Source organism: Rhinolophus ferrumequinum, chromosome 5 (assembly GCF_004115265.2).
Source record: "Rhinolophus ferrumequinum isolate MPI-CBG mRhiFer1 chromosome 5, mRhiFer1_v1.p, whole genome shotgun sequence".
Classification (NCBI taxonomy): domain Eukaryota; kingdom Metazoa; phylum Chordata; class Mammalia; order Chiroptera; family Rhinolophidae; genus Rhinolophus; species Rhinolophus ferrumequinum.
In genome coordinates, this window is record NC_046288.1 from 18,171,305 (window position 1) to 18,185,360 (window position 14,056).

The 14,056-nt window shown below is 39.5% G+C and overlaps 1 protein-coding gene across 9 annotated transcripts in view; it reads left to right on the forward strand.

The window, feature by feature from the left end:
- Window positions 1-14,056, forward strand: part of CRACD (capping protein inhibiting regulator of actin dynamics) — a 256,852-nt gene that overhangs the window by 176,009 nt on the left and 66,787 nt on the right. The gene's annotated exons all lie outside the window — the stretch shown is intronic.

Sequence of the window (14,056 nt, forward strand, 5' to 3'; positions counted from 1 at the left end):
GTCTTTTTCACAATCACTAAGAAATGCCACATCGTGGTCAACACATACCCATTCATTAATTCAATTAATTTCTTAATACTAGCTAGCATTATAATAGCTTTTTCTTTTTTGTGTGTGCTTACTATATGCTGGACATTCTGCTAAGTGCTTTCTTTATATGAAGTATTTAATTTAATCCTCACAAGTCAATAAGCTGTGTATTATTATTATTATTATTATTATTATTATTATTATTATTATCCCTGTTTTATAGGCAAGAGACATAAGAGATTATGGAACTTGCCCAAAGTCTCATAGGTAGGAAGTAACTGAATTGAGACTCAAACCCAGTGTCTGACTCCAAAGCTCATATGTCTCACAGAGTATGCTCTCAATCCAACAGTGTCACCACGACATACTTTTGGAAAACAGCAAAATGGTGAAGAGCATGGTATCTGGGATTAGACAGACTTGGTTTGAATGTCAGCGCTGCTACTTATTAGCCATGTAACATTGGGCAAAATCATTTTGACTCTCCGTGCCTCAGTTTCCTCATCTATAAAATGTGACTGCAATATTACATGTAAAAATTTTAAGCCTGGCACATAGCCACAGTTTAATAAAGTTTGCTAGTATTCTTGTTTGTGGGGAAAAATTAGCATGTGCCCCCTCAGCTATCAACTTCATTTAATTCCAAACAGACAATGAAATACCTTTAAGTGTCTTCCATAACCCATTGGGAATTTATCATTAATGAATTGTGTCTACTGGATTTCTTGAATCCATTCATGTTTTCATTCTGTGCAGCTCTGGGGGTCAGTAACAGATTCTAAAATTTCCCACATGATTTGTGAAGGAGCATCATTCAGTACTTCCATGTAACGGTTCCAGAATGATCTCCTTCAGTCTTTTGCTTAATACCCTGGGGCTTCCTCAGTACTATGCATATTGGTCCAGGAAAGAAATCCCTGAAACTGATGGAGAAGAATAGAGTATTCCTCAACAGTCTGTCTTGTGATCTGAGAACTTGCCTGGCTACATGGCTGGAGATCAGGCTTAGAGTTCAGAGACCTGATTTCTTCACTTACTTGGCATCTGACCTTGCTCAGCCAACTTAGCTTCTCTAGTCTGATGTGCAAAGCAAGTACTGACTTCACCGTTATTCCCAACTCTTTGAAATTGTTACGTGAAAGGCACTTGAAAAATATCAAATGATGCGATTCAGCAGAAATGAATCTGCTGCGTGCAGATTTGATTTCCTGCATGAAATATTATATTGAAGGAATTTTCTGTTGAAGGCAAAGTGTATACCAAAGGTAAAACATAATACTTTTTAAAAGTTATGTGCCAAATTATGAATTTTTAAGTTGTGCTCCAAAACCAAGCTCAGCAGCCACAAAGTTTTAAGTTTGATAAAGCTTTCTTCCTTCTTTAATTAGGAAGTAGGAGATTTTATTGAATTCTGAGATAGAGTTTCTGTGCTCGAGAAGCATAATGATCAAAGCCAAAGTAGAGATTTCAGCAGTATGAACATCAGCTCTGGCTTTGGCAGTGTCAGAGAGCTTATTTATTGGCTTTGGCAGCTCTCAGCTTGTTTTTGCATGCAATGCTTTCTCATCTTCATTTAGCCAAAGTGACTGCCACATATGCAATGACTTGTGTTGATAAATAGTTATTTACTCTTGCATCGAAATGCCTAACTTTCTGGGACAGGTGGTAATTTTTCTTGATTAGCACTTCTCAAATATTTTTGACTTGATCTAGAGCAAGAAATATGTTTTATATCAGAACATATGTGTATAAAGTTGTGTACACACACACATCAACATACAATTTCATGAAATTCTTGAAAAAAGAATTTCATGAAATAGTATTCACTGTATTTTATATTCCACTCTATTCTGTTTTGTTCTACTTAGTTTTCAAGGATGCTTGGTCATGGCCCAATAAATTGATTGCAGGGTTCACTAAATGGGCTGTCACCAACTATTTGAAGCACAGAAATTCCCTTAGTCCAAACCTCCCTGGGCTTCACACGCCCTCAAGGAAAGACTTTACACCCCCTTTCCATCTCCCCTGCACACACATTCATACACATCACGACCATTGCCGCTATCACCAAACCCTTTAGACCCTCCGGTAGAGAGACCCCTAGCAGCTGCAACCAGTGTTTTTCCGCTAGCAAGACTCCCACTTTTTCTGATAGGAGGCCAAAATCTTGAAAACTTGGTGAATTTTTAAAAACAACTGGCTAATTTTTTTTAACTAAATTTACTAATTCCTTCTAAATTTTGAGTATTAGCTAGCATCAGGAACTCAAGAATTCCTGTGATATGCCAGCACTAGCTCTGTGCTTTACACACAGTAGGACTGCAGTAACTATTTGTTCATTAGTCACGGCTCCAGATCTGCAGTGAACACTATGGAAACGAGGCTCTGGCAGAGCTGGCGCTGGGCTGTGCTAGGCAGAGTGACTGCTTCACCACAGATGGGCTGAGTGTAGCAGATAGGATATAAAGTTGCAGGGTCATTCACAAGGGTGAGTAAGAGTCCGGGTAGGGCGTGTATTCCTGAATATGACACCAAGAAAAGCAGACAGACAAATGCAGGGCTAACAAAATCTGAATCTACTGGGGCAGAATTGGTCAGTGACTAAAGCTGTCCTCGCTTGTATCATTGGCCCATAAGTCTGAAGCTGTCTGGGGCCCATCTGACTTTCCCCTCAGGACTTAAAAGGATCCCTAAGTGTCATCTTGTGTCATCTCGAGTATTCGATATCCTCGAAGTATGTGTGAAGGCTGGTCCACATGTTTTGCCCAGATTTGATTCTCACATGTTAGTCACTATTCTCAAAAAATCTCTGTGAGTCAGACCCCAGGATGGCAGTGGGGTTGTGGGCTTGGGAGACTCAGACCCTGGGACCATGACACTATTCCTTCTCCATCAGCATTGTCATTCCTAGGAATATGGACCTGGGTCTTGACATGAAGAGATGGAATGACTTGGCTCTCTTTTACCAACTTGCCGACTATGTTATTGCCTCTCCCAAGCCCTGAAGTAGCTCACTTTAGCTAAATAAGCTTGGTGGTAACAAAACCAGCATAATCTGGAGACAAACCAGGAAAGGAGAAAGCATAAAAAATATAATTGGTAGATAATTTATGAAAAGAGTTATAAGTTATATGTGGCAGAATATATTTTAAACTTGCCTAGCTTTTTAAAGAAATAGTTTGTAAAATTTTAGAATGGGGAGGGACCTTAGTATACGGTTTAGTCACCTTATTTTACAGATGTGGAAACTGAGGTCCCAAGAAGCTAGTAAATGGCAGAGGTGACTAAATAAACACAGATCTTCAAGACTCTAGGGCTTGTTTCCCTATGTTCGTATGACCTCTTGAAATGAAAAGCTTTTTTACTAGTTGTTTAGAAATAGTAAACAAAAGTGTCATAATTTTAGCCATTGTTGGACTGGGTGGTGCTAAAACAAACAAAAAAGCAGAAATATTTGCTCAGAGGAGCTGCATTTAGGTAACAAAATTCAAGCCATAAGTTTGTGGTTCAGGAGTTACCTTTGTGAGGTTTCCTGATGTGAGTTGTGGCGCTCCTGTGACTTGCTTTGAAGGCTTTGGACAGTGATTTGTGTGGCAAACACGTGCATTTCAAAGACACTTGTCACCACAACCTAGATTACCTCACAAAAGTGATTCCCAACCATAAAAGGACAAAGGGGAGTTTTGGATTGTTACCCGTTTCCACATCACTCAAACCTTGTGGTTACTAGTCAAAAAGGTAACATATCCAAGATAAGAATGGAAATTTGAATCATTGTGCCTTAGAATCCAGCATCGGACCGTCACTTAGTCCACCAATATCTGGTGCACAAATTAATGGAAAGTTTACCAAACAGGTAGCGGTTGTGTCTTGTCTCCGCAGAAAAAGACAGTGCCAGAGTGAGTGTACTACCTGTCTGAGCTGTTGTCTAAGATACTCTGGGAATGAGGAATCTGTTGGGAGAACAGTGAGTCTCAAAAGACTGCCGCAGTGCTGTCCAATGAGAACAGAATAAGGAGCCAAAAGAAATAAACTTAGTATCAGTGAAAGAGAATGGGATTCAGATCAAAGAAGAATAGCCTGACAGGACTGTGAGACACAACCTAGAATACTGACACAGTCTATAGAATTTCATTTGAAAGTCTTTTAAAACAGTATCTTTTTTCTGTTCTCAGAAATGATATCAGAGTAGCTCTACCCACAGGAAGGCACAGAGGACCAGATGAGTTTTCACTCCTTTCCTAGACCATACGAACACTAATGGCTTCATTTAGCTACCACTTGGGTCTATATCTCATAGGTCATCTACTGAGTAAGCAATTAGCACTTTGCCTGATGAAGCCAAGACACATTAGTGTTACTTTGACCTTGGTTCACTTCCCACTGTACCATTGAGAATTCCTGTTAGATTTGTCAAGAACCGAGGCTCACATGGTGTAACTAGGGGCTTCTGTCTTTCATCTCTAAGAACTTTTACGTAGTGAGACATGGTTTGAGAAGTAACCCTAAACTCATCTGTTATCCAGCAGGAACTAAGATTACACCTGCCCCTAGGTTAAAAAATATGTATATTAATCAATCAAATCATTTTGCACTCTGTAACTAAGTATCTAACTAACCTTTGTTGAATCTCTGTATTATCAATAATTATTACAATTTTTCTCATCATTTCCAGCTTTGTAACCACTTACAGTAAAACCAGTTATAGCCACACAAGTTACTAAATGTCCTCTACTCAACAGTCCTCAATAAACATTACGCTCTTCAGGGCCCGTTTCTGGCGTATCAGTACCATCAAGCTTTCAATTTAATGAAGTTCCAATGTGAAGACACACAGACTTTGAAATTGTTAACTATTCAAGATTGATAGAGTAGCAAACTGAGACACTGAATCTTTTAAAAATCAGCTCATTTTTTAAAAGGAATCAATAACACATAATCATATCATAGAGGCTACGAAATTGCCAATATGCTGATTGGACCTGGTGAGCAGTAGGTAGCAATAATAATAGATATATTGGTAAGACATTTTTGTGCCTAGGGATGAGAAATAAATCCCAGTGAAATTGAGGGGCCTTTCACATCAGTAAAATTTATAGAGGCCTAGTGGTCTGGGGCATGTCTCAATATCCTTTCTATGGATAAGTTGTTGCATCTGGCCCATCCTAACTCCAAAAGAGGCACAACGCCAAGTAGGCTTCTTTGGATTTTGGAGGCAGCACATTCCTCATCTGGGAGTGCTATTCTGGCCCATTTACTGAATGACCAGAAAAGCTGTTCATTTTGAGTAGTACATAGAGCAAGAGAAGGTTCTGCTATAGGTCCAAGCTGCTGTGCAAACTGTTCTGCCATTTGGGCCATATCATCTAGCAGATCGTGCTTGAAGTATCAATGGATGCTGTTTGGAGACTTTGGCAGTCTCCTATGGGTGAATCACGGCGCAGGCCCTTAGGGTTTTGGATCAAAACCTTGCCATCCTCTGTAAATAACTACTCACCTTTTGAGAAACAGGTTTTTGGCTTGCTAATAGGTGTTAGTAGAGACTGAATGCTTAACCAGGGGCCACGAAGTTACCATGTGACCTGAGCTACCCATCGTAAACGGGGTGTTGTCAGACTCACACTCCATAAAGCTGGGCATGCACAGCAGCACTCCGTTATCAAAAGGAAGTGGTACATATGAGATCAGATTCAAGCAGGCCCTGAAGGCACAAGTAAGTTAGAAGAAGTGGCCCAAATATCCATGTCTCCACTCCTGCTACGCTACCTTCTCTCCCAGCTGCACCGAAGGCCTCATGGAGAGTTCCCTATGCCTAATTGACTGAGGAAGAGAAAACTCAGGCCTGGTTTGTGGAAAGTTTTGCATGATATTGAGGCACTGCTTGAAAGCTGCAATGCTTTAACTCCACTCTGGGACAGCCCTAGGAGAACAATGGTGAAGGGAAATTCTCCCAGTGGCCAGAACGTCAATCAGTGCATCTGATTGTTCATTTTGCTTATAAGGAGAAATGGCCAGAAGTACAAGTCGGTAACAGTTCAGAGGTAGTGCCAGTGGTTTGGCCGGATGGTGAAATCCACATTTGGGTCCCCTCACCAGGCAAAGAACCACAACCAGCTGAAGTCCTTGTTGAGGGCAAAAGAAATATGGACTAGATAGTGGGAGACCAATGGCCTGTAAAGACCACCTACGACCACATGACCAGTTGCAGAAACAAGGAATCTCGTAGTTGTGTGTTTCTTCCTTATTTTGTTATGAATATTTTTTTGTATATATTAACCAAATGTTTTTGTATTCCTTCCCTCTCTTATCTCCTTATAATCTGACATAAGATGTATTAATAAGAACTTCAAATCTCAGTATATAAGTTACAGGCGAAATGTGAACATCACCCAAGGACTTTGCATCATCTGGGGAATGGGTTCGTGGACATTCAAATGTACGTAGAATATTTGTATTACGTTAGTGGAAGTATGATTTTGTTATTGATTTTATTTGGAGATTAAGTATGGTTTAAGGAAATGCATACAGGTGCCAAGTTGACAAAGGATGGAGTGTGATGGTCATTTTGATGTGTCAACTTAGCTAGGCCTCAGTTATTTAATCAAACACAAATTTTGTTTCATTGAGCTGTTGCCATGAAGGTATTTGTAGAGGTAATTAAAGTCCATAATCAGTTGATTTAAGTAAGGGAGATTTTTCAAGCTAATCTGGGTGGTCCTGATTCAGTAAATTGAAAGGCCTTAAAAACAGGGCTAAGGCTTCCCTGAGAGAAGAAATTCCACCTGTAAATAGCAGCTTCAACCTGTGCCTACAAATTCCAGCCTCCCCTCTTGATGATTTGCCTTGTGGGTTTCAGACTTGCTTAGCCAGCCCACACGTGGCTTAAGCCCATTCCTTGCAATAGATTTCCTAATATGTCTTGTACACACGAACACACACACACACACTCACACACACACACACACACACACACACACGCACGCACACACATCCCCAGTTCTATTTCTCTGATTAAACCCTAATCAGTACAGCCTCAGATGTTCCTAAAGCTTTTTTTCGTCTAATTCATCCATGCTGCCAGCTGAGCCCTGCACCCATCCTCCAGGTGTCGGATGTTCAATAATATGTGTTGAGTTAAAATGAATTTAATGTGTTCAGCCCTTGTGTGGAGGTGTCTTTTTGCTGAAGTAGTTTGCTACAGCACGAAGTATGCAGGGCAAGGTAGCAGGCAGCTCCCCCTGCGAATGTTTTCCCCTCAAAGTTGGCCATTGCTGCACAGCACGCTCTGAAACGCAAGTGGCAGAAACTGGCAGTGAAAAGAGCCAGCACCCACACATCTTCTAGTATGTGGGAGAAATATGGCCAAACACTGAGACTTCACATTGAAAATCATATCTGCTCTTGTTACTATTTCTAAATATTGTTTGGTTTCTCTTTTGAATTGTTGTAAAACGTATTAAAGGGAGTTCTGAGATAGACCAATGGGGAAAACTAGAAAAATTAAAAATTGATGTGGTTTCAAGAAATAGGGGGCCCAAGAAACAGCCAAGTAGTTGTCATTTTAATTAATAAGTCCTGTGTGTAGACCTAGGTACAAACATAATTCAATAGGTTTTGTTTAGATATGCAGTCGATTCTGCTATAGCGTGACGTATGCATTGCTAAAAATCAACGTGCTATGCAAAATCATGGAATGAAAACCACGGGCTAATGAAAAAAAAGGGATAGTAGCACAACACAAAAAAACTTATCAGTGATGTATTTTAAAAGGATGGGAACCTAATTTTAAAAACGTAATAATTTTGCATGTTAAATAGTAATAAAATTCATAAATACTACAATAAATATAGCACTTTACCTTGAAAAAGAAGTGAAGTTTACTTGTGGGCTGGAGCATCATCATAGGGCTGCAGCTTGTGGGTTATTGAGCGGTGGTGGGAGGAGGGTCCCCTGAAATTGGACAGAAAACTGGAACACCACATGTGCGTGGGTATATCGCATAGCACAGGTGTCAATCTGGGTACCTAGTAGGTACTTACGATGCACGTGTGTGTGCATATTCCTTCACACCTCCGTTCAGCGGGTGCAGTAACTGCATTCGCTTAGTGTTCCTCCTGGATGAGATCGTGTTGATCCATCACACTGGAACAAATTTGCATTTTCAAAACAAGTGTGATTGCAGAACTGACTGTACTGTGTAAAGAGATCATCATCCTTTATCTGTACTTTCAGAATCCCCAAAGTTCTTTGTAAGTTTGGCACAAATTCATTTGTTAGCAAAACTCTAGTTGAATAGAGATGTTTTCCAGAAATATTGCATTTGATTATAAAGTGCTGTCACAGACCCCACTGGGGTCTAAATATACCTTTATGCAATCTGAAAAATTCTGATTTCTAAAAAAGCTCTGGCCCTAAGGGGCTACGGAACCGTAGACCCATGTTAATGTGTGTCTGCTGTCTGTCAGGCATCATGATGGGTGCTGTACATGCAGAAGCAACAAGGTGCAGTCCCTGTACCCAGGGATCTTACCCAGTCCCTTTACCCAGGAGCTATGGCACACTTTGCAGTATTGTAACAGGCGTCTGTACATGCACAAACGGAGACAGAGAAGGGAATCGTTCTTTCTGACGGGAGTACTCAAGAATGGCTTTCCAGGGACCCTGACACCTGGAATGTGTTTGGGGAGATAGGAGTTCTCTAGGCAACTGGAGAAAGGCCTTCCAGATTGAAGAGGAACTTCTTCAATACGAAGATACGAAAGATACGAAGGCACAGAGTCACAAAACAGTGGATTCACTGTGATCTCTTTAATACCACACTGTAATGTGGTGGTGTATTAGTTTGCCAAGGTTGTATAGCGAAGTGCCACAGACTGGGTGGCGTAAACAACACAATTAATTTTCTCCTGATTCTGGAGGCTAGAAATTCAAGATCAAGGTGTTATCGGTGTTGGTTTCTTCTGAGAATTCTTTCCTTGGCTGGCAGATGGCGGTCTCTTCCCTATGTCCTCCCATGGTCCTCCCTCTGTGTGTCCTAATTTCTTCTTATAAGGACACCAGTTATATGGGAGTCGGGCCCACCTCATGACCTTCGTTTTGCCTTATTTATCTCTTTAGAGACACTATCTCCAAATAAAGTCACATTCTGACCGTAGTGGGGTGTTAGGACTTTGACATATGAATTTGGGTGGCCACCATTCAGCTCCTAACACGTGGTGTGGCATGACAGAAGCATGAGCCAAGTGCATGGAAGCTGGAGGAAGGCATGATACATTATCACTGGCCTTGGGGACTTGGGAAAAGCTCCAAGGACATAGGTTTTGAGAAATGAATAGAATTTTATCATATTGAGAAGGAAGAAAGTGACATTCTGGGTGAGGAATGGAAATCCAAGCTCTAGTCCTGCCTTAGAAGTCCCATCCATCCAACTGTCCAGGACCCCTGACTTGTGAAAGCTATAGCCACTACCAGCCCTGGGCCTCACACCATTTGTTCCAAGGACCCCCACTCTCTTCTAAAAGAGGATTATTGATCCTTTCTCTTCATTCTCTGAATCAGCACAATAGCAAATATCTTCCCCAGGCTTCCCGAGAAGAGGAGAAAACTGTTTCTTCTTCCCCCATGTAACTTGACAGGCTACCACGGTACCCTTTTCCTCCTCTCTGGAAGTAGAATCTCAGTTCTCCTCTCAGTCCACATGGCACCAAACAACACAGTCTGTCTGATGTGTTGCCAAATCCTTACTCTTAATTGAAGTGTACGAGGATTGTAGGGGTCGGTAAAAGTGTGATAGCCACCAAATACTTGTGCATCCTAGGGCACTTCTGGTAATCTTATTAGCTGAACAGTTTCTTCTCAAAAGTACTCTGATGTTCCAGAGCTAAGAAAAGCATTGCAAAATTCCCCTTAAATTAGTAAAATTATCGGATTCAGACAGTTGCTGTGTACCCTGTTCTAATGTGTGCTATTTACATGCATGTTTGAAATCAGAACTTGACCTAAGACATTAGGTTTCTTTAACCAAAATGTTTCAGTCAACTTCAATTCACCTCAGGTTTGTTGAGCAGTGTACTCCAGAGTTTAGGGGAGGTCCGTGTTTGAAATATATGTAAAGAAACTAAAAGATGTTTGAAAGAAATGATGAAGGCAAGTAAGTGTTCCCCAGAGCATGTTCAGAAGAACACTAGTCATGACGGATACCCAGAAAGGCAAGTTCCCGTAGCCAAACAAGTTTGGGAAGCACTGCATATTCTGTGCTCTTTAGGAGAGCAACATTGCAGCATATTAACAACTCTGAAAGGTCTCATGGTTAAGAAACATATTTAACTTTATTTTACCTGGATTCTCAAATGTACTGTTCTTTGAATAAGAACCTGGTACCGACCTACAGAGCACATTCTGAGAAACCCCTGACTAAGACATTTATGATGCTCCAAATGAACTACGATAGGAAATTCCGTTTCTCATTTGGAAGCATACCATATAAATAATCCAATACAGAGAAATTGTATGTTTTTATTATTTTAGACTTAGAAATGAAAATGTAACATTTGCATCCTTATGACAAAAGGAAAATGAATCAGATTTGCTTGACTTGTCCAGTGATTTTTAATTTTTAGAATCTTCTATATAAACTAGCAATTATATAATTTTATGCATGAAACAATGGACATGAAGCAGTTTTTTGAATAAAAAAAATCCCTAAAGTAATTATTGGATGATGAAAATAAATTAATTCATTTCAGTACTTAAAGAATGAAAATTACTGTGGTCCCTGAAGGCAGTGTACATGCGTATATAGGGTCTTTCATGTAAAAAATTGCAACACAAAAATGGTAAATTATTAAGACAGTGTGTCACCCACTTCCTTTTCTCCTATAAATTCAGTCTTACAGCTTCAGATGGTACATTTCCAGAGAGGCTGGTAAGCAGATGTTTCATAGCCAGTAAGAGATGGGATCAGCACTCCGGCCAACTACTCTTATCTCTGGGGCCCACACACTTAACCCTTAACTAGCTGAAGCCAGTGAAAAAACAAATTTAACAGAGAGAACATTTCTTCCTTCTCCCTCTGCTCTTCTCCCTGCTGCCCCAACCACCCAGCAAAAGTAAATTTGTGTTGTAGAATTATAAAATTCTGTGTTAAATACCCTCATGTTGGAGAAGACTTTGCTAAACTATATTTCACTTGCCATTATGTTTTGGAATATTTCATATTAACATTGCAGAAGTGCTCTGTTTTACTGCATTGTTAAAATTGCTTTGATCTTTTAGGCCCCAGCTGTACAAAAATATTCACAATAACAGTTGGTGTTATTTGTCAAGCAAAGAACTGCTAGTGATGCCCATGCACTTAATCCAGTTGATTCTATGAAGACAGATTGTTAATACAGCCCCGAAATCATAAATTGATCATAAAATAGTTTATTTAATGCATATTTATAAACACATGCTTAGGTTTTCATTATGGTCGTTGTGGCATAAAATTGCAAATGTGTCATAACATTTAGGCACTTGCTTTTTTGATGTGAGAGATCTTATACCAAATTTTCAGAATAAAATTGGGAAATTGAGTAAATAAGAGTATAACTCCTTCTCTGATTTATAAAGTTTATTCCCTATTAATGTTGCTTAATCACAGTTTGCTCTCTGAATGTAGGGTGTGCCTAAAAGTAATTACTGAGTCTTTCCATAAATTAGTCCTGGAACATTAATTGCCACAGTCAATAGTAAAATAATCATAAAAATAAACTTTTAAATTTTATTTAAAATGTAAAGATACTTTTGACAGAAAAGCTGTTTTTAATTTTGGAAATGAGGAAGGAGGAAATTATTTTTTATAACTGAGATGTGAGCAAACACTAAAACTTTGGAACACCTTGTAAATTTCTATGTTTTGACCCCTCTTCCAAAGAAATTGGTGTTCTAAGGACTCAAAGGCTTTTTTTCTCATGGTAAGGAGGATTGGTTATTGTTGGATGGATAGTTCAGGCAGGTTTTACTATTCTTTTACCTTCCTGATAACTAAGACATTGCTGAAACAGCCTTTTCTGAGTATTACTTGAGAAGTGCTCTACCTGATATTTGGACTTTGACACGTCCTCCAGGATATGTGCGGTCTCATGCCAAGTGATTGCCCATAAAAGGTGCAGCACAAAGTGCTAGCGTGCCTGCTTCACAAGCAGTCCTCAAACAGGCCAGCGCTACTGATGGAGCACCTGAAGGACGCCATCCTGTGCTTGCAGGCAGCCCCCAAGTTCTCCGAGCTCGGGCTTCCCTAGCTTAGCATCCTCCCATGGCTGTCTTTATCCTTGTGTTTGGATTCAGCTCCTTCCAGCTTCCGCTGACTTTCTGTCTGCCCAACAATATGACTGATGCAACACAACACATATTTTGTATGGTGGCTGCCACCATGCTGGGCACTGAGGCAACACAAAGGACCCCATCAACCTTCTTGGGTGACCACACAGACCAAGTCGCCCATGAGTTAAATATATTACAAGTGATCTGTTCAAGAAACTAATTTGTTTTTAATTATAGTTAACTTCCTTGGTTCCAGCTCAACTAAACACCATGAAATCCACCTTGACTTTAGAGCAAGTGATGATTTTTTTCCTTATCAATAAATTCTGACGTAATCTAAAATTCTCAACTTAGATTAAAAGCTAGATTTGTGGGCCCAGGCTGATGGTAGTGATGTCATAACTGATATTTTTAGAATTTTGCTATCGTCTTTTAGAATATGTCTGATTACAGAATGTGGGGTTAGATATTTCTGCAGTGGGAAAAAGGCCATTGATGTAAAAGGAGAAAAGGAAGAATTTATCTCAGAAATAAGCGAAATGTAGCAATAATTGCTGTTTGACCATTTACAATGATGGTGTCATTAGAGATTTTGAGCCTTGGATAGTCATAGAGGAACTATTCATTTATTGCATCTGTCAATACCAAAGACCAATTATATAATAATTTAATGATACCTGTGGCACCATATAGAAATCTTTTTAATTTAAAATTTTTAATTGACTCATTTATATAAGGTCAGTTCTTTTAACACTTGCCTAATGTTCTTTGATGGTCTTCAAAATCCACTGCTTATAATTTTTTAAAATTATCCATTGGCAGTTTTACTCGTGGGAACCAAAAGTAGGTGTCATGAAAATCTCTGGCCTCTACTCCCGAATAAATGAGCATTGAAATATACAAACATTCTGAAATCAAAGCGTCCAATTTTTTTTTACCATTTTTGAGCAATATGATCTCAATTGTATTGCATACTTTATTGTCTTTTAAATAATATATAATGAAAATTTAACTTTTGAGCACTGCCTGCCTAGCACAAAGCCTTATGTATGGGGGATATCTGATTATGTCAGAAATCTCCTTTCTTTTAAATGTGATATAATACAACATTGTTTCAGAGACCGCTGATATTTGAAGGTCTGTTTGCACTTATGGTAAGATCCCAGATGTTGTCTTTTTGTAATTGGGGATGATTCTGTCTGCTTCCTCACTGTCCTTTGCCACTGCTTAGGACAAAGTGGTCTAAACCACTTCTTCCTCACTTCAAATTTTCTCTCAGAAAGACCAGAATTTAAGATCCCCGGAGGAAATGAGGTGACTACCTGGAACCTCATTAAACCTCATTTTTATACACAGATTTCTTGTAGACTCTGGCCAGCAAAGTTCTGGGGGCTCTGATACTCTCATTTGGGGTCTCATACCTTTGTGTTTTGTACAGGGATTTTTCTATACATGTTTCGAGATTTCATCTTTCCTTTTCCCTTAAAGCTCCTGACTCCAGCTTCCAAGAGATGTTTCCCATGACACAGACAAGTCATTTCATTTCTCTATGCCTCAGGTTCCTCATCTGTAAAATGGGGATGTTTATAGTGTCTACCTCATCCTATTGCTGTGAGGATTGAGTTAATATTTGTAAAGTTCTTAGAGCAGTGATTGCGTAGTAAGGGTTGAGTAATTTAAGAAAAAGATTGACCACTTGATAAGTGGCTTTTTACACTTCTTA